Genomic DNA, 22,206 nt, shown 5'->3' with positions numbered 1-22,206 from the left:
CGCCTTTGCAAGAGCAGCAGCAGCAAAAGCTTCTTTCTCATGTGGTACATTGCGGGGAGAGAACGCTGATGCCGGCGAAGCAAGCGGCTAAGCAAGACCTCGGCAGCAAAGTCGTGCGTGGTCGCGCGCAGAAGTCAGCTGCAGTTGTGAGCAAGCAGACGCTATCGCGCGTGATGTTGATAATCGATGTAGCTTTTCTTGCCATAAGGATGTATAGATACGAACAGCGTGCATTTCTCAACTTAAAAACAATGTACTAGCTCTAACAGTGATAAATTAAATAAAAATGGCTAGCCATAATGAAATTAAAGATAAACTTTTCTCAAAGCCAAAGACGACCGTTTCCGCCATCGCTGGGCCGCTGGTCTGTCAGCCCTGTGCTACGCGCAACGAAGCGCGCACGTGTGCGCGTGTCGTGTGGCTGGACGCCCTTCCCTTAATGGTGGCCTGTAAAGCATTATGTTCTTTGAAGTCTCACTTCTACTTTCGACGGCTCTCGGCTTCGAATGGTATCTACGAGGCGCGTTGAATGAGACGTCCGAAGAACGAGGACATGAAACCGACTCCATTGTGAGTAATGCACGTTTGCGGGCAGAAGGGTAACGCGTCTGGGCTGCAGTGAATGGCCCTTTCCTACAGCTCTTGCTATGGGTCAGTAGATGCGATATTTTGCTGATGAGCATCCTGCAGAAAAGTTATTTCCTGCCCGCGGCGGTCGCAATCATAAGTGCTTTTTGGTAGGTGTTATCCGCTTCGTGTGCTGTACATGTGAAATGTCGCAGAGCTGTGCACGTCTGACGCAACGCCATCACGTGAGTTCCAAGCAACCGTGCACTGAAAAGCCGGCGCCCAAGTTTTTTTAGATCGTCCTAGGCTGGCGCTCGGGCCACGTTTTTGTATTTCCCGATGCAGGCCGCAGCCGCGTTAACGCCAGTCAAGTGCAAAGCGAATCTGGCCCTTTGCGTGGTTCATGTGCGCAGCATCTCCTGCTACGGTTCCATAGCAGTTTAACGAGATGATATAGAGTTTTAGAATAGGGGTCCCAGCACAGAACACCTATACAAACTTAGAGAAGGGAAACTGTACCTTCCACAGTGCTACGGAAATAAGCATAGCGGTGGCGTCGAACGCCGCGCCGAACGCTGCGTTGCTCGACGCTCACCGCGTCCAATGCGCGGCGCGTAGTCGCTGCGCCGTAGCCCATTGTCTTACACCCCTTGGCGGGTCGACGGGAACGCTGTCGCGTTCCACTCTTGAAGGCGAAGCAGAGTAACGCATGAGTTGTTTCTTCGTCTAGCCGAACCAAATATAGCCAAGCAACAGCAGTTCACCAGGCTAAACAGTGGTTCAACAACTAAAATAAAGGCTAGTATGCTTCGCATCCTGGGCTTAACCTTAGCTAAGCCACAGCCATATTTTTTTTTTTTTCGCTTCTGCTGAACCTCGCGTGGCCTTGGCGTGGAATCGTTTCAGTATTAAGTAGAAATGATTGCAATCGACCTTTACAACACTGCGCCGAATCTGTCAGGTGTAATTTCATAAAGAAAACGAAAGACTTCTTCTGAAATGATGAAATGTTTGTTTTGCTCTATATAAATGCTCGTTCCGGGCTTCTTCTGCATTCATCCAAAGTTGTGGCACCAGGTAAGCAGCAGTCGTTGCCGTACGATGCTCCACCGGATGCCATCAGCTGAAAGAAAGTAAATTACAAGCATGTATCATTTCGGTATATTGACCTAACAGGAGTATTGCGTGTAGAGGCGAAACGTGCGTAAGTGGTGAATGAGCGGCATTACAGATAAATTCACTTTTACGTACATTTCACAGCAAAGACTCCTTCCAAACAATGCCATAAAATCTGAACATCCGATTTTCAAGCACCCCTCCTTTCCCGGGCATTATTTCCTGCACTTTAAGTGCACAAATACACGGGTGACTGCGCGTTTCCAAAACAACTTGGCCTCAGTCGACACGATGGTAGGCCAAGTACACAAAGGTGGCTACAACACAGGCTCAGCCAGACCATGTTACACGCTCGCAGAATGCCTTCTAATCGCACTCAAGTCAGACTCGTGGGTGCAAAGCCTGTTTTCAGTCGCTCAGAATACATAAATGTCATGTTCTTGAGCTCCTCCGTGTTATCTTTTACGCGTCCAGCCGGCGCATGCAACACTCCCGTGTTATCACTCTCGGCAATCGCTCGTCGCGTTTTTGAGAAGCGTGAGTACCGAAATAAGGTATATGTCGTTGCAGGGCTATAAAATGCGTAACAAACTTGTCCCACTAAAATTCAGTACACGCAAAACTAACTCACTATGGCCGGCTTGCTTTTTTGCTAACAGCTTCACAACCCCAGGCGCGGCGAGCAAGCCTCAAGATATCCCAAAAAGTTACCAAATAAATTACAATACTTTTTCGGGTCAGAGAATGCGTCACGAACTTCTACCAGTAAGATTCAGTACACGCGAAACTAACTGTGGCACAGCCGAGCTGCTTTTCGCCAACTGCGTCAATAAGCCGGGCGCGGCAACCGTACTTCTAAACTACCCCAAATATAACGACGTTATTTACAATAATGTTGGGGGCCACAGAATGCGCGAACACTTGTCTGTCTTAGGCGCTACAACGTAGTACACGCATGCACACGCGCAAATGCGTCACACGGCCGAGCCGGCTTTCGCTTACTGCAGCGTCAATAAGCCGGGCGCGGCAAGCGTGCCCAAAAACTACCGAAATAAGTTACGGTAATGTTGGGGCTCCTAGAAAGCGTCGCAAACATCTCCCAGGACGAGGCATTAACTCAATTTAACTGCGCCAGGACGGCGGAGCTGTTTTTCGCTAACTGCGCCACTCGAACTAAGCCTAAATGTGCTTAAAATGCGCCGCACACTGTCAAACACAATTTCTCACCTTGCCGTAGTCCAGTAGTGCAGTGGTGCCGTGTCGAAATGCAGACGATACGCAAGAGAAGCATAGAGAAGGCCGGGAGCCCAAAAAATGGGCTATATCCAAAACAGACGGGTCGCCGAGCACGCGAGCTTCGCACGTACTCGGGCCTCTGAAGGCGGCAGCTAAAGCTTCCCGGAACGAGAGCGTTCAACAAAACACCATCATTACTGAAGACTGTTTCCGCCTTTCACTGAACCAGACACAACCCTGGCGAGCCGTCGATGTGGCCCAGCAACCGGACAGGCTACAACCAACAAGTTCAATGGGAAGGAAGACCTTACACTCACTTTTCAGAGACGGAATGACCTATAGACAACCCACACGGATTTACAGGAGCAATGTGTTTTGCGGGCAGGAGCATAGTCACGTGACCAGTCATACTACAATTCAAAGGCAACCCTTACTACAATCCAGCCAACCCAATCTCAAAGGCAAGCTAGTGCCTAAGAGCGACTTACACGCAAAGACACTACACTAACGTATGAAAACCCCAAAAATTTGGCTGTTAACGCCCCTCACATGAATCGAGACACGCTCTCCGAACTGCTGCGTACAGTGTATGTGTTAAATTGTTCTAGAGCGTTCGCAAGTCATAGCTTGTGTGCGATCTGGGCTCAATTGTTTTCTGTTGCGCCACCTCCGGACTCAAACTCTCGACACAACAAACTGAAAGTGGGGGAGAGTGTGATGAGTGGACTGGAATAATTGCAATGCACAGCAGCAGCGCAATGGAGTAAAAGAAGTGTGCGTGGTGATGCGCCGCCGTGTGGCATGCAAGGAGGGCACATGCTGAGATTCAATTGGGGATCGCTCCGGAGAAGGAGGTTGGACCTGCGAGGACCTGGCAAAACATGTTCAAGCGGGGTGATTCACTCTGCTACCGGTCCGCCTTGATGCATGCCTGTTATGGAACACAACCGGGCCAGCCTACACACGAGCGGCTAACGGTCCACTCGGGCAGCCGTCCAGGAATCATGGGGTCTTGGGAACTACTCCGGCGGCTGACGGTGCGCCCTGTTCCTGTTGGCCGTGCCTGAAGTCCCGCCCGAGTCCCACCGCCGCAACCACACAGCTCTGCAGCTCGAGTGGCCACCAGCATTGCCTTCGGCACAATTGTGCTGGCCAAAGCCAGCGGAGCTTTTTGGCTGCAATGACTCTGAGCCCCCAGAGGGGTAGCTGCACCTACCTGGTGCCAAGGCATGAACAGCTGACGTTCCGGTTCAAATCTACGTACCGTGTGTGCACTGCTGCGAGGCTGCGCACGTGATAGTCAACTATTAAGTGAAAATGGACACATATGTTAGCGAACTATACCGTGTATGCATTGATGGTTAGGCGAGGGTAATGGAGCTTTCTCTTACAGGCTTAAGTGTTCTATTGTTTTATTGTGTGTCACTGTGTCATATGTGACGGGAACCTGAACGAGATAAAGACAATGTCTGTGCTCCACGCTCTCCTCACTGTGTGCCAAGCCCCTAGGCCCTTGAACCTTTACTGTCACAAGAACCGTGGCCCCACGTTTACTGAGCAATTGGTAGCTATTCTAGATAATCAGAAGGTGTCCTGAAATGAGCTTGAGTCCATGCAGTAAAGCTTAGAATGTTGCATTGCTGAACCTAACAGAAGGCTGGCTTCAATTGAGCAGAACCTGCTGTCATTCCCAGGAAATTGTATAGAGGTTAGAAGAGTGTCTTCTTTCAAAGTTGAATGACCCGCTGTGGTTGCTCAGTGGCTATGGTGTTGGGCTGCTGAGCACGAGGACACGAAATCGAATCCCGGCCACGGCGGCCGCATTTCGATGGAGGCGAAATGCGAAAACGCCCGTGTATTTAGGTTTCGGTGCACGTTAAAGAACCCCAGGTGGTCAAAATTCCCGGAGTTCTCCACTACGGCGTGCCTCATAATCAGAAAGTGGTTTTGGCACGTAAAGCCCCATAATTTAATATTTTTTTAATGACCATGCTGAATTCCTCAAAAAAAGAATGGATGGCCTTAAATGTAGAAATCGGAGCAATAATTTATTTAAGGAATCGATGAATTTGAAACTGAAATGGTGGATTCGCTCAGGGGTGCTGTTTTGAGAGAAATATTTGAGAAAAAAAAAGGAATAAATGTAAGCAGCCTTTAGTGCATATACCGTTTGTGCAGAAAGGGAACAAACGAAATGTGCCCAGTGATAATTTGCTTCTTTTATTTGAATGAAAAAATGCAGCTTCAGAGAAAGGTAAATAAACTAAAGAACACAGACTACTCATTGTCAGTGGACTTTTCATTCAGAATTCAGAAAATAGGAAAGCAGCTATGGTCAACCGTTAAACACAGTTGTATGACAGAAAATTGTGTATCTAAAGTACGGTAAGCTAGTTTTCTACCTGGTAATGTACGTGTGGGATGGACAAGAATGAAAGACTCAGGCTTGTGGAGTCCGGTAGAGATTCAGACGGTGGCATAGCACAAAATAATGAAAGCCAGGCTGCGCCTCAACATGATCAAAGAAGCGCCTTGTGAATTACCGCGTTATTCATCGCTCAGGCCGAAAGCATTCAGTTGCAGGCGCTCTATCCCGGTCACCCCTGCCCTCTGGTCCTGTTCACTCGTCTGTTTCCACCTGCGGTGCCTTTGTCCTCAACATTTCCGACATGCCATCAAATCTTCGCTTATTCTCTTCGCTTATTGACTTCCTGTCTAGTCAGTCGCCAGCGCCGATCTCACGGATGCTCCTTCGTCAAGCCGCGCACTTCATAATTCGGGATAACCTGCTGTACCGCCACAACTACAATGCAAGCGGCTGCAAGTGGTTGCTTGTTATACCCCGAACCTCCGCTCCGACATCTGTGCCACGTTCCACGACGACCCACAATGCAGCCACGCTGATGTATTAAAGACATACTCTCGCCTCCAGCTTCGGTAATACTGGCGCGGTATGTACCGTTTCGTTCGCCAGTATGTCCGGACATGCCACATATGCCAATGAGGCAACGCGCCACCTCAACCTATTACCGGCCCCTTGCAACCTTTACCATGCCCCTTTACGGTCCACTTCCCAACACTCCAAGTCACAACCGTTGGGTTATTGTTGCTATCAACCACCTCATTCGGTACGCTGAAACTTCGGCACTAGCATCTGCCACAGCAAAAGACGTCGCCAGTTTTATCCTTCAAAACCTGATTTTTTTACGCCATGGAGCACCTTGAGAATTACTGAGCGACCGCGGTCACGCTTTCCTCTCCGACGCCATTTCAGCATTGCTAAAGGAGTTTCGCATCATTCACCGCGCTACCACGGCATATCATCCTCAAACTAATGGGATGACAGAACGTTTCAACTGCACCCTTGGCGACATGTTGGCCATATACGTTTCATCTGACCACTCGAATTAGGATCGCATTCTGCCTTTTGTCACCTACGCTTACAGTACTGCCACACAAAGCACCACTGGGTTCTCCACTTTCTTTCTCCTTTACAGACACGAACCTTCATGCACTATGGACACGATTCTACCTTACCGGCCAGAGGCTTTGGAGTGGATGACTGTTTCTAGGGCGGCTGCTTACACCGAAGAATGACGCCAGCTCACTTGTTCGTTCACATCCCAGGACCAGTGGTGCAAGAAGCATCGCCACGATTCATCCACTACGGCAATGAGCTTTGCTTCTGGCTCGCTGGTCTGGCTAAGGGTGGCTTCTACTCCTCCAGGCCTTTTCTCCAAGCTGCTCTCCAAGTACCATTGCCCTTATCAAGTACTAAAACAAACATCCGCAGTCAACTACCTCATCGAGCCAATGGAAGCGCTTTCCGACCAGCATCGTCGCGGCCAAAGTGTCCACGTCTCCCGGCTCAAGCAGTGCCATGACCCTCCCATGTTCTCGTGTCCTTAGGTTGCCAGGATGGCGACTCTTTCGGTGGGGGAGTGATTGTACTGAAGGCACTGCGCAGTGGGCTAGTGCTGGTGAAAGAGAAGGCAACAAGAATTGCTTGCTTCCCTGTTTCGCTATACTACTACCAACCTGTTTAAGCCTATCGCTACAACCTAGAACTAATGCTGCTAGGCGAACACCCCCTTTGTAGTACACCTTCCTTTTCAGTGAGAATGGTAAGCTTCCAGTGAGGAGTTGACACTGTCTACCGTATGCGATCCAACTCAATTTTATTCTATGAATTTGCTTTTCATGATCAGGGTTCCCTGTGGTTAGTTGACCTAGGTAAACGTACTCCTTCATAGACTCTAGAGGCTGACTGGCTATCCTGAACTCTTGTTGCCTTGCCTGGTTATTCATCATTATCTTTGTTTTCTGCATATTAATCTTCAACCCCACTCTTACACTCTCTCATGTTTAAATCCTCAATCATTTGTTGTGACTCGTCTGCATTGTTGCTGAATAGAACGTCATCGGCAAATCGAAGCTTGCTGATATTGGCCATCGATCCTTACTCCTAAGCCTTCCTAGTTTAATAGCTTGAATACTTCTTCCAAGCATGCAGTAAATAACATTGGAGAGATTGTGTCTCTCTATCTAACCCCTTTCTTTGTAGGTATCCTCCTGCTTTTCTTGTGTAGAATAAGGGTAGCTGTGGAACCTCTGTAGATATTCTCCAAGGTATTTACGTAAGCATTCTGTACTCCTTAATTATCTAATGCCTCTATGACTGCTGGTATCTCTACTTAATCAAATGCTTTTTTGTAATCTATGAAAGCCATATAGAGAGGCTTATTGTACTCTGCAGATTTCTTGATAATCTGATTAATGACATGAATGTGGTCCATTGTATAATATCCCTTCCTGAAGCCAGCTTGTTCCCTTGGTTTACTAAATTCCAGTGTTGACTTTATTCTATAGGAAGTTAGTTTGGTAAATATTTTATATAATACTGGGAGTAAGCTAACGGGTCTATAATTTTTCAATTCTTTAATGTCTCCCTTTTATAACGTTTGCATTCTTCCAGTTTTCTGGAAACCTTGCAGTCGACTGACACTTCGTATAAAGAGCGGCCAGTTTTTCAAGCATTACCTCCTCCATCTTTGATTAAATCGACTGTTATTCCATCTTCTCCTGCCGCTCTTCCTCATTCCATGTCTTTCAAGGCCCTTCTAACCTCATCGCTAGCTATAGGAGGAGTTTCTGTGTCCTGTTCATTACTGTTCCTAATTGAGGTACCCTGGCTCCTCTGGTTACTGCACAGGTCGGTATAGAATTCTTCCGCTGCTTTTAGTATATCTTCGAGATTGCTGATGATATTACCCTGCTTATCTTTCAGTGCATACATCTTATTTTGTCCTATGCCAAGTTTCTTTCTCACCGATTTCAGGCTGCGTCCATTTTTTACGGCTTCTTCCGTCTTTTCACGTTATAGTTACGAATATCCCTTATTTTCGCCTTGTTGATCAGTTTTGATAGTTCCGCGAATTCTAATGTTGTGCACTTTCATTCTTTGTCGTTTCTTTATTAGGTCCTTTGTTACTTGGGAGAGCTCGCCCACTTGTTGCCTTGGTGCCTTGCCTCCCACTTCAGTTGCTGCGTCTGAAACCAGCCTAGTTACTGTTTAATTCATTATCTCTATGTCATCTTCATCTCTCTGTTTTAAGGCTGCATATTTGTTTGCAAGTACCAGCCTGAATTTGTCTGCTTTTACCCTTAGTGCCTCTAGGTTGACCTGTTTCTTCATGACCAATTTTACTCTCTCTCTCTCTCTTCAAATTGAGGTGAATCATAGCCCTCACTAACCTATGATCACAGCACTTTTCCCTGTCTATCACTTCTACATCCTGCACTATGCTGGGATCAGCAGAAAGTATGAAGTCAATTTCGTTTCTTGTTTCACCATTAAGGCTTCTCCAGGTCCACTTTCTGTTGCTACGCTTCCTGAAAAAGGTGTTCATTATTCGAAGCTTATTCCTTTCTATGAATTCTACCAGCATCTCTCCACTAGCATTCCTTGAGTCAATGCTATAGTTGCCAATTGCTTATCCACCAGCCAGCTTTTTCCCCACTTTTGTATTGAAGTCGTACATTACTACAGTATACCGAGTCTGCACTTTTCTCATCACTGATTCAACATCTTCATAAAACTGATCTACATCATCATTGTGACTGCATGTTGGAACATAGGCTTGTACTACCTTTAATCTATACATCTTATTAATTTTGATTACATAACAGCTACCCTCTCATTAATGCTGTATAGTTCATCAATGTTGCTCGCTATGTCCTTATGGATTAGGAATCCTACCCTGTATTGCTTCTTATCTGGGAGACCTCTATAGCAGAGGACATGTCCGTTATTCAGCAATGTATAAGCCTCACCAGTTCTTCTAATCTCACCAAGGCTGATAATATCCCAAACAATGTCTGATAGTTCGCCAAAGAGACCTGCTATGCTAGCCTCACTCGACAGAGTTCGGCAATTAAAGGTTGACAGGATCAGTTTCCATTGGCAGCCTGTCCGAATCCAGAGAATCTTAGCACCCTCTGCCGTAGAGTTTCTCACTATATTACCTAGAGGGAAATCTGGCGCTGCTTTGCTGTGGTATGCATGAGAATGCTGGTATATTGTGACTTCGGATTGGCATCGTTGTCAGAGAGCCAGGACACCTTGAACGCCTGGCAAGTACCGTTCTGTCTGTCACAATGATTCATTTTCTACTAAAACAGGCACGTAAAAAGCTGTTTTAGCTTTATTATTACGCAAGAACATGTTTTGCTTAACTATGAGAACTTGTATTGCATGTACATTATATGATATGTAAATAGTATGAGTGGGCTGCTAAAGTTACATGAGGACAGACAACAAAATTTGCGCTCGCTTTGAAACAGTTTGTCGTCTTTTCTTGCTTTTCTTCGCTTGGTCGTGCATAAGTAGGTGAGTAAAGATGTAATGTGCGTGAATGGAAACATTTTATGAAGATTTTACTTTAAGAATGCATTATTTGTGTAGCCATAACCACATTTTAGACAAAGCCTCTTACAACACCAGCCAACAGAAGCCTCGCAGACACATATACCGTCATTCCCATGACGGCACAACACCCCTTAGGAAACTCCCATAGATGCTGGTGCCAGATTTCCCTCTAGGTGTTATAGTGAGAAACTCTATGCCTTCTGCTGCATTACAGGCCTGACTGGCGCCTTGGTCAGGTGCTCTGCAGCTGCTGGGGACTAAGGGCTGTGGGTGAATTGTAGGGATCATTTGGGAGGTGGTGGCCGAATACTGCACCAGGGAGGCCAATTCCTGTTCTGGTGTGGGAGTGTCTTTGTAGAAGCTTAGTGAGCCTTCCTAATTTGGTTGTACCTGGATTAGTATAGTCGCACTCGCTCTTGGCGTCTTTTGCCAGTGTCAAGCGCCACTCCAAGCCTGTAGATGTTGTGCTCTGTATATATGCAGGAACAAAACTGTTTTGCAACATACTTATTCAGTAAATGGCATTGTACTTAAGGAATCGCCACCTGTTAAATATCTATTACACATAATTTGAGTTGAGATCTTCTTGTTGATACAATCTGCACCAACGCTTTTAAATCTCTCCAGTTCTTTCAAAGCAGGCTTTCAAAAGCCCCTATGAAAGTGAAACTAGCAGCATATAAAGCGTTGGTCCGGCCATATCTGGAGTATGCTTCATGCCTATGGGGCCCTTATAGACAGAAAGACGTCAAGTTAGAAAAAGTTCAAAGATCAGTGGTCACATTCATTTGCAGTGAATATAAACACATTGATAGTGTGACAGAAATGATTATTTTTGTCTTGGTACTCTTAAAGCTAGGCATGCTGAATGCAGATTAACTTAACACAAATTAACAATCACAATTTCATTACCCGCCACACTCCGTATACAAGCTCATGTTTTAATCATGGGAAAATGATCCAGGAATGCAGTGCTCTAATGATGCTTTTAAATGCTCATTTTTTCCCAGAACCATAAACACATAGAACAAATTGCCAGGTCATATTGTTGATAGTCGCGGTGTTGAAGTGTTTATTACAAACTTGAAGAAAATGCATGGGTGAAGGTGTACTTGTATTCTTGTAATGTTTGAATTGCAGTGCTTCATGCCTTGGTTTCCTGTATTTGGTTCTTATTACCATTGATGTCTTCTTCAGATGTACTTCTTTCTTTGTGCCCACTCCTGCTTGGAGTCAAGCAACATTGCAGCATTCCTAAATGAAGTTTTTCATTGAATGAAGCGTGTCACATGGCAGTGTGATCTCGCAATAATGCTCTTTCCACAGTCAATGGTAAATGAGCTTGTATATGTGGCCCACGCAAGTATTATGCAAGTTAGCATTGCTGAACAAAAATTGATTGACATCTCATATCTACATCTATCTTTACTGCAGCATGCAGCTCACTCTTTAGCATGCGCAGAATGTTGCAACAGCCACTCCTTACAACACAGTGTATTCACGTATTATAGCCTGGACCTGCCTGAAAGAGGACCATTTGAATGAAAAAGTGTATTATGGATTATAATTGTGATTAATGGTGTCTCAGCGGGGAGTTTCTAAGCAAATACTTTGAACCATGTGATTTAAACAGTGCTATCTTTCTTATGGTTAAATGTGGAGGACAAGCTATCAGATTGGACAGAGGCCAGCTCATGATGTCGTAAAAGTCTTCTTTAGGTGGCTGTGCATGCCTGTTGAAGCATGTGCCTGATCATAGCATATTGTTACGCAAAGGACGAGTCGGTAAGATGAGCAACTATTTACAGGTTATATTTACAACAGCGGTTGCAGCGCTGACCGATTAGGTTCACGGCACGAGCCCAGTTTGTTCTTCCTCCTCTTTTCTCGAGAGATGGCGCCCACGCATGTCGTTCAAACAATCAAATACCATGCGCCTGTAGCATAATCCCCCGGCAGCAGAAGCGACATCCCGGAGCGTCTAAATGTCATCACTGGGAAGGTGATACTGCTTCAGTCATGTAACGTGCGCAATATCACTGGACTGGGAAGCAGATGGGGCGTCAGTGGTGATCTCATGGGTGACAGGAGTCATGGCATGAAGCACTCGCTATGGGCCTGTGTAACGAGACAGCAGTTTTTCAGCAGGCTGAGCTGACACGACGGGGACTGGGAAGTTCGTGGAGAACAGCCGAGCGGAGGTGTTTAGGGATCACAAGGAGTAATGCAGGGCCGTCGGGGTGAGCGTTGTGGTGGTAGAGTATGCCATCTTGAAGTGTGAATAAGCAGAGGGAACTGTCGGCAAGTGACGATTCCAGGCCGTCAATGATGATACACAAGGACGGGTCATGGCGCTGCTTGTCGGCAACATGGAGCAGTGGAAAAACGGAGAACACAGGCGTCAGTGTCAGTATCAGACATAGAGGTCGCATCTTCGACTGGGTAGGGAGAGAGGCAGTCTGTGTCCTGGTGTTGGCGTCGCGACTTGTAAGTCACTGTGTAGGGATAGTCTTGTAGTCAGAGGGCCCAACGACCGAGCAGGTCAGTAGGATCCTTCAGTGACGAAAGCCAACACAGCTCATGATGGTCTGTGATTACTGAGAAGGGCTTGCCATATAAATATGGGCGGAACTTGGAAACAGCCCAGACGAGAGCAAGACATTCGCACTCGGTAATCGAATAGTTGCACTCTGCAGTTGCCAGGAGCCGGCTAGCGTAGGCTATAATACGGTCGTGTCCATGTTGGCGTTGTGATAAGATGGCGCCGATCCCATAACCACTGGCATCGGTTTGGACCTCTGTAGGTGTGGATGGGTCAAAGTGGGCCAAGACCAGTGGATTGTTGAGAATCGTGATAAGGCGGGAAAATGCAGCAGCCTGAGGGGAACCCCACGTAAAAGGCACGTCTTTCTTCAGAAGTTCAGTGAGTGGTCGAGTGATTGCTGCGAAATCTGTCACCAACCGTCGGAAATAAGAACAGAGCGCCACAAAACTCCGGACGTCCTTGACAGACTGAGGTACAGGAAAAGCCGTTACTGCTTGAACCTTCTCCGGGTCGGGTTGTACTCTGGAAGTATAAACGAGATGACCTACACTGTAATCTGTCGGCACCCAAAGTGGCACTTCGATGAGTCTAACTGGAGCCCAGCCTTGCTGAAGACATCAAGGATAGCTGCGACGCGCTCATGGTGCGTATAAAATGTAGGAGAAAACACAAGGACGTCGTCGAGGTAACAAAGGCAGGTTGACCATTTGAAACCTTGAAGCAGAGAGTCAATCATTCGTCCGTACAGGGCGGGGGCATTGCATAAACCAAACGGCATAACCTTGAATTGGTAGAGGCCATCTGGAGTGACGAAAGAAGTCTTTTCTTGGTCTTGCTCATCAACAGAAATCTGCCAATATCCAGATCGAAGGTTGATGGAAGAAAAGTATTTGGCGCTGTGAAGACAAGAGCATCGTCGATTCATGGTAAAGGGTAGACGTCCTTTTTAGTAATTCGGTTTAGGTTGCGGTAATTAACACAGAAACGCCACATGCCATCTTTCTTTTTGACAAGCACGACCGGCGACTCCCAAGGACTTGACGAGGGCTTAACAATGCCTCTGGCCAGCATCTTGTTTACTTCCTGTTGAATAACTTGCCGTTCTGCCGTGGACACGGTAATGTCAGCAGTGAATAAGAACAGCATCACCAGTGTTTATCTGATGCTTAACAAGGGGCGTCTGACCAAGTGGTCAATTGTCATTGTCAAATATGTCGCGGTAGGAAAGCAAAAGGCAATGTAGGGCGGCTGCTTGGTCAGGTGCGAGGTCCAGAGCGACCATGGGACGTAATGGTTCGTCAAGGTTCAAGGCATCCTGTGGGTAATCGGGAGGATCTGGAGACGCGTCGGCTGCAAAAGTAGTGACGTGGTCATCTGTCACGGGCCGCAGCGTGGCCACCACTATGCCTTCAGCTAACGCTTGCTTCATCAAGCCAAAATTGATAACGGGGAGACACATCCGATTAGCGGCAAGGGTTACGACGGAGTGTGACACAGAGATATCGCACGCCAGGAGGACATCACGAATAGGTGCGACGATATAGTCGCCATTAGGCGCAGTTGCCGTTGAGGCCAATTCGACGAAGGTGAGGGCTTTTGGAGGTAAGCAAACCAACGCTGTAGTGCAGAGGGTGTTCGGTTGTTCGAGGCGAACGTCTGAAAGAAGAGGAAGCTCGAGGCACAGCGTACCGGTGGAACAGTTGACGAGAGCAGAATGCGTCGTCAGAAAGTCGAGCCCAAAGATTAAGTCACGAGGGCAACTGGTCAGCACGGTGAACAGGACTGGAACTTGGCGGCCAGCAATTCCTATGCGAGCAATGCGAATTCCCCTGACGGCAACAGTGGCACCATTGGTGACACGTATGGCTCAAGTGATGGCAGGCGTAAGAACTTTTTTGAGGCGACGACATAGGTTAGCGCTCATTATGGGCACTTGGGCTCCAGTATCAATCATTGCCGTCAATGGAACACCATCTATGTCTACTTCAATTAGGTTTGTGTTGGTGAGGAGCGTCTATGGAGGATTTGGACAGGACGAACGTGATGCAGCAATATTTAGAAGGTGCAGTGTGAACTGTAGGTTGCTTGTGGGCATTGTTCACAAAGAACACTGCCATCTCAAGTGGCTGCTGTCTTAGGCTCTTCTGCTCATTTGTTTTTGCAGCTGCTGCAGTACGATTGGAAAGAACTGCTTATGGATGTTGTGTGCAGTACCAATAATTTGAGGATTTCAAATAGTATGAAGACATTAAATGTATGGACTTACAAGTATGATGAATGGACATTTGTCAGTTTTGGGTGCTCGTACTCAGCCTAGAAACTTAAGCTTGTTACGAAGAGGCACAATCTTGAACACGAAAGCATTAAGCTTATTGTTGTGCTAATATTGTCTTACAACGTTTGGACAGATTTGCAGATGGAACCCATTCAATATTTTTGTTACCTCTGTAAATTGCACAACAAACAGCTCCATGGTGGGAATTTTTTTTCACTACTTTATTTTTTCATTGTGGTCACGCCTTCCACGTAAAGCGAGAGTATTACACCAATATTTTGCATGATTTTGTTTTTAATAAGTGTCTTTATTCCTTTGCTCTTACCATTTCCTTGCTTCTCATTTTCAGGTCGTCCACTTCCCGTCGTTGAGTACAGAAATGTCATACTGTACGCTAAAGAAAATGGAAGATTGGATGCTGCTTCTGTTTACTATGTTTTTGCTGGAGTATATTCTTGACAACAAGTTGGTCAACAACTTGCTTGCACGCCAAGAAGTTGTACCGATGAGGTTGCGTGCCAATTTCAAGAACCAGTGTGAGGAACTAAAGAGGAGAGCATTCTACACACACTTAATTTTGACATTACTTCCCGCTGCGGATACAGATAGGTATCTGGCTGTACACGGTGGTATCGTCGCAGCACACATGCTCTTCTCTCAAGACTTCAACGACACAACTATGCAACTGCTGCAGACTGTTTTCACTCACGAATCATCGGTACGTATTTTCACAATAAACTTGTGTGTAATGTCATGGTGTATGCCAACCGCGAAAACTGGAAATTCTCAGGAATTTTGAGTTGTCTGCGAAACCTTAGGGAATTTGTGCGTCTATCTGGGAAAATTAGCTGTAGTTTTATCGAAAGGGGACGAAAGTCGCGGTAATGCTAGCTTGAGTAACAGAAGAATCATAATGAATTATCTTTGACGCCGTGTTGTCGGCTGGAAGAGTTGCCAGTGGACAGTCAACGACCGACTTTCCGGATGCCCGATAATTCAGACGGCTTCGCGGCACTACCACGTACCCCATAGAGTTAATGTGTAACAACGTCTGAAATTTCGGACACAAGAACTCTTTGTGATCTGATTTTCCAGACTTTTTGCCGGTACCGCAGGTCCGAAACGGCATTAAATCAAAGCCACCACTGCCGCCATTTTGATTACCTCACCGGCTCGAACCGGTGCTCACGCACACAGATCCACTGGCAGCTGTAGCCACCACCGCGGCAATGCTAGGCTTAGCTGCTTCGACATTCGCTATGAAGCTTCTTGCCATTAGGTGCCATGTTTTGCATTTAAAGAATTCGCCGCTGTCAGAATGGCACAGACTCTGCCTTTGTGGTTCTCGCGATTGGCTTCGAAGCTCAGAAAGCGCGATGCGTTGCATAATGCTGGTTCCCGAAAGTCAGCTTCGCCTCTGTACAGCACTATTACGCTGTGAAGCATACGTTAAAGTATTGCGGTGAACCATAAGAAGGGTCATTTGTCATGGTGAACAGTATGTATTCCTTAATTTCACATGCATGCACTTGCCATCACCTGTTACAATACGAACACCGATATGCCTAAGAAGTGTACTGGCATGCCTTAAGAGATTTTTTGGTAGTGGCTGTAGTGATTTGATCTCTTAAGGGCAGTAAAAGACATGCATTAATTTTTTCAAACTGCCCAATTTTTCGGACATTTGATTTGCAATAGGCTTTACCATTTCTTTTGAAAATATTTTATTTGATGTGCATTTTACTAACCCCTGCCTTCTGTTTTCTTTTGGAATATGATAAACTACTCCTTGCTGTTCAAACTGGATGAAGTAGTTTTTATTTTTTAGCATGCTTTCTATAGAGTGACAGCATCGGGTGACATGGTGTGCCCGTGTTGACATAAAACTAAGTTCTGTGTCACTTGGGGAAAACCTTTAAAACTCGAGGAATTCGGAAATGTCAACTTGGTAAACACCCTGGTGTATAATTTTGTGAGAGATTAGTGCACATGTGTTAGAAGAAAAGATTGTCATGTGGAGGAAAACGATTGATCATCGTAATATCATGCTCCTAGGCTAATTCTCGACATGGAGGTAGAGACGTTCTACAGACACTCGACATACTAGCAAATATTGCTCCGCAAGGGACTTGTAAATTAAGTTTGTAGCTCATGCTTTCATTGAAATACTTAACTGAAATACCGTAATGACTGCGCGCTCAAATACTTCTAATAAAACCCGGTTCGTGTGTTGGCACTTGCAAACAGGGTAGCCACATACCTTGGCAGTTCAATGAGAAATAGGAGGCATTGTGGATATCGTAGCATAACACATATGTGCCAGGCATATACCAGCATTGTTGAAGATAGAAAGTTTAATGATACTAAATGCAGAGAGGTCGGCCCGGGATGCATTCCTCTAGCCCGCTACTTTGCACCTACTGTTGGGGAAGAGGAAAAAGAAGAGATGTATCATGGGTGACGTTCACAAGAGAAGGCGGACGTAAAACATAAAGCAAGCAATTTGCTCTACTTGGAGCCTACAGTTCAGGCCCATACTTTTTAAAAAAAGTAAGGCCTGGCTTGCCAAGGGCCTAAAAGAACGTCCTCTTATAGCAGTGGGCTGTTGAGGCGCGTAAGGTCATTGCTCATTTTCTCTTTCCCACGTACTTAAGGCAGTCGCACAGCACGTGATCTATAGTCTTAATTCACATTGCACACCTTGCTATCTGGTGACGCGGGTGCATCACATGTCGTGTACATACCTGCGTGTAAACGCTACCTCCGGCCTTAGTCTGTGCTAAAGGCTGGCACAGCTGCATTGAATTTTTGGTGGTAGCCTAAATTTCTTTGTAGAGTCCAATCTTGGAAGGTGTCTGTGGTGATTATCCGGATTATCCCCGTGCTATTCTGTCACTTTTGGGATGACGCTTGAGAGAAGGTAGTTGGCATCCGCTCTTGAACAAAGAATTGCAAGCAATAGCTCTGGTCCTTCAAGTGCCTTCTTCGCTTCTACATCAGCCAGTTTGTTGCCGTGTATGCCACATTCACTGGGAATTCATTGAAATGTAATGTGGAAGCCGTTTCCTTTCACTAGCATGTATAGTTCAGCAGTTTGAGGAGCCAGCACTCTGTAAGGGCTTTCTTTCATTGTAACTAGCTGCGGAGCCAATTTTGCATCGCTGAAGACAGCTGATACTTGAGGAGTCTAGTGAACTGCCTGTCTGATTGCCACGAGTTCTGTGGATGTTGGTGTCATCTTGTTACACAGACGAAGCTGTCAGATGACTTTATCCACAGCGACGATGAAAATGCATACGACAAGACTGATCAGTCTATATACGCATTCACCGAGGAGCCGTGTTCTTTCTACATTCAAGTGTTCGATGGCCGAGGCCCAGTAGGTATTCGTGATTTCTTTTTTGTAAATTCCAAGAGTATGGAGCCAAAACCCATATCTTGGACATTACCCATGGGGCCATACGTGGAAGGTCAGCAGGGGCAAAGCATGATGGTATAGTTGATTCTTGGCATTTAACGGCTCTTCAAAATGTGGAGTCCGACCTTATGTCGATAAGGGGTGGTGTCGTTGATAGCACAGCAGCCGCAGGAATACTCGAAGAGGTTTACAAAACAGTTTGTAGAAGGACAGGTAAAGGGGTGACGCAAGCTCCCTAAATTGTACCGTAAGTTCAGGTGAAACGTGGAACGTGGAACCCCTAGTGTTGTTGATGGTCACAGCAGAGGAGATCTAACACGAGTTGCTCCCTGGTGCTCTTTGAGGCACTTACAAATGATGCTCTAGAGGCATTCCACATTTCACCAATCTTAAACTGTGGACATTCTGTGCGAGATTTGGACCTTTGACGTTGTCCTTAACAGTTACTTTGGTGAGAACCGTTACACTTTGGCGCTCCCATGTTCTGGAGCTGAGACCAGCATTCAGGGCGTTCAGTTAAAAGTGTCCTTTTTCGCGCCCCATTTAATTTGCCCGCTTCTCTGTGAATTCACCACCGGAACTACGAATATATACGTGTGTGTGTGGGGGGGGGAGGCATATCCATATACATATAGGCACATACAGGGTGTTTCAGTGCACACTTTAAAAAATTTTCAAAGGTTGCCTGTGGCAGAAACCACAATTCTAGTTGATGAGCTGGTTTGAAGAGGCGGATATTGCTTGCACAAAAAATTGAAATGCATAATCAACTAATTAAAAAAAATTCATCATTAGGTTTTGAACAAATTATATTATGGCCTATATTGCAGCTTACAAATTCTAGGCATGGAGTTTCCAAGGTGGATCTGCCTGAAATGAATTCTCAGCATGACGCTAGTTTTGAGATATTAATTCCCAAAATTTATGGAGATATGCATTGGCATTGAAGTTAATTTCTTAACAAATGTCGTGTTTTGCATTGAAGCACGAATGTAACATGTGCAGACATACAAGCTAATAATAAACCTTAATATTTTATTATGAAGTAATGACACATTGACCAAATTTACCTGTTGTTTTCTATTACAGGTGATTCAAACTATGCAAACAATTTATTTGACATCACGCACACTACAGTTAATCGTCGGAATCTGCGGCTTGGTCAAAGAGGGATTGGCTTGCTGCGGAAGCGGCCAACTTTGGTCTGTTGCCATAACAGTATGTAAGTGAACATGGATATTACCGTTTTTAATACTTCTTGTTTGCAAACTATTTGAATCTCTCAAAATATAAAAATTGAAGAGAAGGAAATAAGTGTGCCTGTACAGTGATGATGATAGTCAATGGGACTGAATAGCTGAGTGCTTCTCGCAAGCTATTCACTTCAATCAGGAGGTGATGAGGGCAGTCATTCCTGCGCACTCCACCAAAAGTATCGAAACCATCAGGCACCCCGAGCTGTTGCAGTGCAGTGAGTGCGTCTCGCAGAGCTGTATTAGTTTATTAATAAAGGGAAAATGTTCACTGCCACAACTCTCTTGCGTGAGAGCACACTACCTTTTCGTCAGAGCCTTCTGGCGGCAGCGAACATTCGACCGCCGACCATCAACCACCGACCACTGCAAATATGGGCAAGAGGTCCAAAGAAAGCTATTCACATAAAAAAAAGATCAGTTGCACCGATTCCATCTCAATTTTTTCAGAATTTATTTGAGATTCTTCTCACCCTTCTGCTGTGTTGTCATATAATTTGCCATAATTTTGTCATATAACTTCAGGTAATTTATCTTTTATCTTTTTTTCATACATGCATAGACTTGGTATAAAAAACAGTTTGCCCTCATATGGAAAACATAACACCTTTGCAACGAATGCAATGGAATGCAGTTCATGGAACTCTGAGGTCAATGAAGGTCACTGTACGAGTATTGTATAACCAGGAGGGGGTGTATTGACCATCTTCGTGAAGTTGCAGTGACTTCAAACAAGGAACAAAAGAAACTCTCAAGGCAGCTGCAATACCTTGCATGCTCTATGACAACGTGTGACCCCTCTCTCGTACATTCCACTCGCTTCGTCATTCTCCCTTGTGGATGCCACTGAAGCTGCCCATGTTGGTGTGCATAGGCTACCTGAGTGTTTTTTCATTCGTAATGCCACTGAACATATGTGCGAGTTTGTATTCATAAACGGCATATGCTTTTTGTTTCTTTGTTTTCTTTACCTGGGTGAATGTGCGCATGTTGGTATCCATGACGCCACTGAATGCATGCGTGCTTGCAATTGCACTCTTGATGAAGGCTGGACTGCAGCCGAAACGTAGAAATGAAATGTTTGTTTTTGCTTATTTTATGTGCACCTGCACCTCTATCACTTTATTAAACACCGGATCGGCTCAACTACTTTAGTCCTATATATATGTATATATATATATATATATATATATATATTGTCGCGAAGCACTTTGAGCAGTAAGCGTTCGCAACTAGAACGTTTGAGCAGCGAGAGGTAGTGTAGCCGACCGAGCACCGAAACAATGTTGTTCTTTCTCATCGTCGTTGTCTCTCTCCTAGCCACAACCCCACTGCTCCCTCCCTATTTTACAGTACAATATATATATATATATATATATATATATATATATATATATATATATATATATGTGCTGGAGAGAACCAGACAGTCTCTTTTACTGTTGCTTCTTCTTTTCTCGCGCTCGCTGTGCAAGGACCTGAGGCCTTGTGCATTGCATCTTCACACTCGGCCACGCTGCAAATTTGCGGCATGGCTTGCAACCACATAACTTAACATGGAGAAAACTTTTACAAGGAGTGAAGTCGTCATTGATGAGCTGCTCAGCACGCAACCAGCTCCTCTGGTTGGTGGCACTGGATGCTTCACACTGGTCACAGATCTCTACGATTGCCCGGTAGCAGCTGGGCATGTACGGCAGGAAATCCTGTACACTGAACAGCCGCTTTTCTCTGAGGTTGCATGCCGGCTGTCTGGTTCTTTACAATGGCACAGTCGACGAAACACAGCCTAGAGCTACCCAGCCTTAAGGACAGTCCTCATGGGGACCACACCATCATGGGTATCTCCTGCTCCCAGGGGAGGCCATCCACACTTCCCTTGACACCATCGGCCTCTTAGCCAGCAAGGGAGGCTGTTCATGCTCCCATGGTCGTGCTTCCAGCTGTTCTCGCTCCTTTGGCCATGGGTCCGGCTGGTGTGAGTGCTGCGGCCTCATCATGCGCAGATTCCCCTCCTTGCTCAACGGGTAGTTCAGTAGGCAGCTTGACGAATATCGTGCTATCCATCTCGCTGGTGTTGAAGCAGCTGGCCTACGTCATTTCTGCCACCTTCAGTTTCTCTCCTGCAGCCTTACTACCATAGGCAGTCTTGGAACTATGGATCCCATTCTGTGGCTGCAAGTAGCCAATGCGCTCGGTGCTCAGCATGCTTGGCCAGACGACAGGATATGGGTGGTAGCAGCAGCAGGGTGGCTTCCAGATGGTGCCAAACAAAGCACGATGAAAACCCTGCAATGCTCGGGAGCAGCACCATTCTGCCGCTGCAGCTGCAGCTGCACAAGCTGCACATGCCATCACTTTTATATTCAACCTCTTTTCATCCACTGCAGCTGGTGACGTGGCTCCCAAACTCATTAAGAGGAAGCTTTAGCTTGGGCCCAAATCCTACGTGGTCTACTAAAATACATGTAAAATCCAAAAACACTTTTCTGAGATAACTTCTGAATTGATATTAATGAAATTTGTGTCATTTGATAGAGAAAGTTAAGTTCTAGTGACTGTTGGGAGCAGAACTTCAATTTAGGTCCTGAATCTTGACGAACAAATTTTCAAATATTTGAGAAAAATAGCATAAAGCTTAAAAATTAATAGCTCTGCATCAAGAATAAATATCGCGGTTTTGTAAACGGCGTCCATTAGATCATGCAAAGCAGGCAAATTCAATATGTCAATTTATATCTTTCATGAATTCGTTACGTTTACAAGATTTCTGCAAAAGCTGTATATACACATAACAAAATTTTTTGAGATTCATGTGCAACATATCAATTTTATGTGCTTTAGATGTACTACGAGATGCAATTCACA

At 45.7% G+C, this 22,206-nt stretch overlaps 1 long non-coding RNA gene across 3 annotated transcripts in view; it reads left to right on the top strand.

The window, feature by feature from the left end:
• The first annotated feature begins 398 nt into the window (after window positions 1-398).
• LOC126517817 (uncharacterized) overlaps window positions 399-22,206 on the top strand; it is a 67,980-nt gene continuing 46,172 nt past the window's right edge. For 2 of the 3 annotated variants that reach the window (XR_008609795.1, XR_008609796.2), the window contains exons 1-3: window positions 399-570; window positions 15,017-15,385; window positions 19,175-19,307. This is a non-coding gene — a long non-coding RNA (uncharacterized lncRNA). The remainder of the gene's footprint in view (window positions 571-15,016; window positions 15,386-19,174; window positions 19,308-22,206) is intronic. The other variant, XR_008609794.2, reaches the window with a different exon arrangement.

The sequence above is a fragment of the Dermacentor andersoni genome, chromosome 11 (genome assembly GCF_023375885.2).
Source record: "Dermacentor andersoni chromosome 11, qqDerAnde1_hic_scaffold, whole genome shotgun sequence".
In the NCBI taxonomy this organism is placed as follows: Eukaryota; Metazoa; Arthropoda; class Arachnida; order Ixodida; family Ixodidae; genus Dermacentor; species Dermacentor andersoni.
The sequence above is the reverse complement of the archived record's forward strand: the minus strand, read 5'-3'. Positions and strand labels throughout refer to the sequence as shown.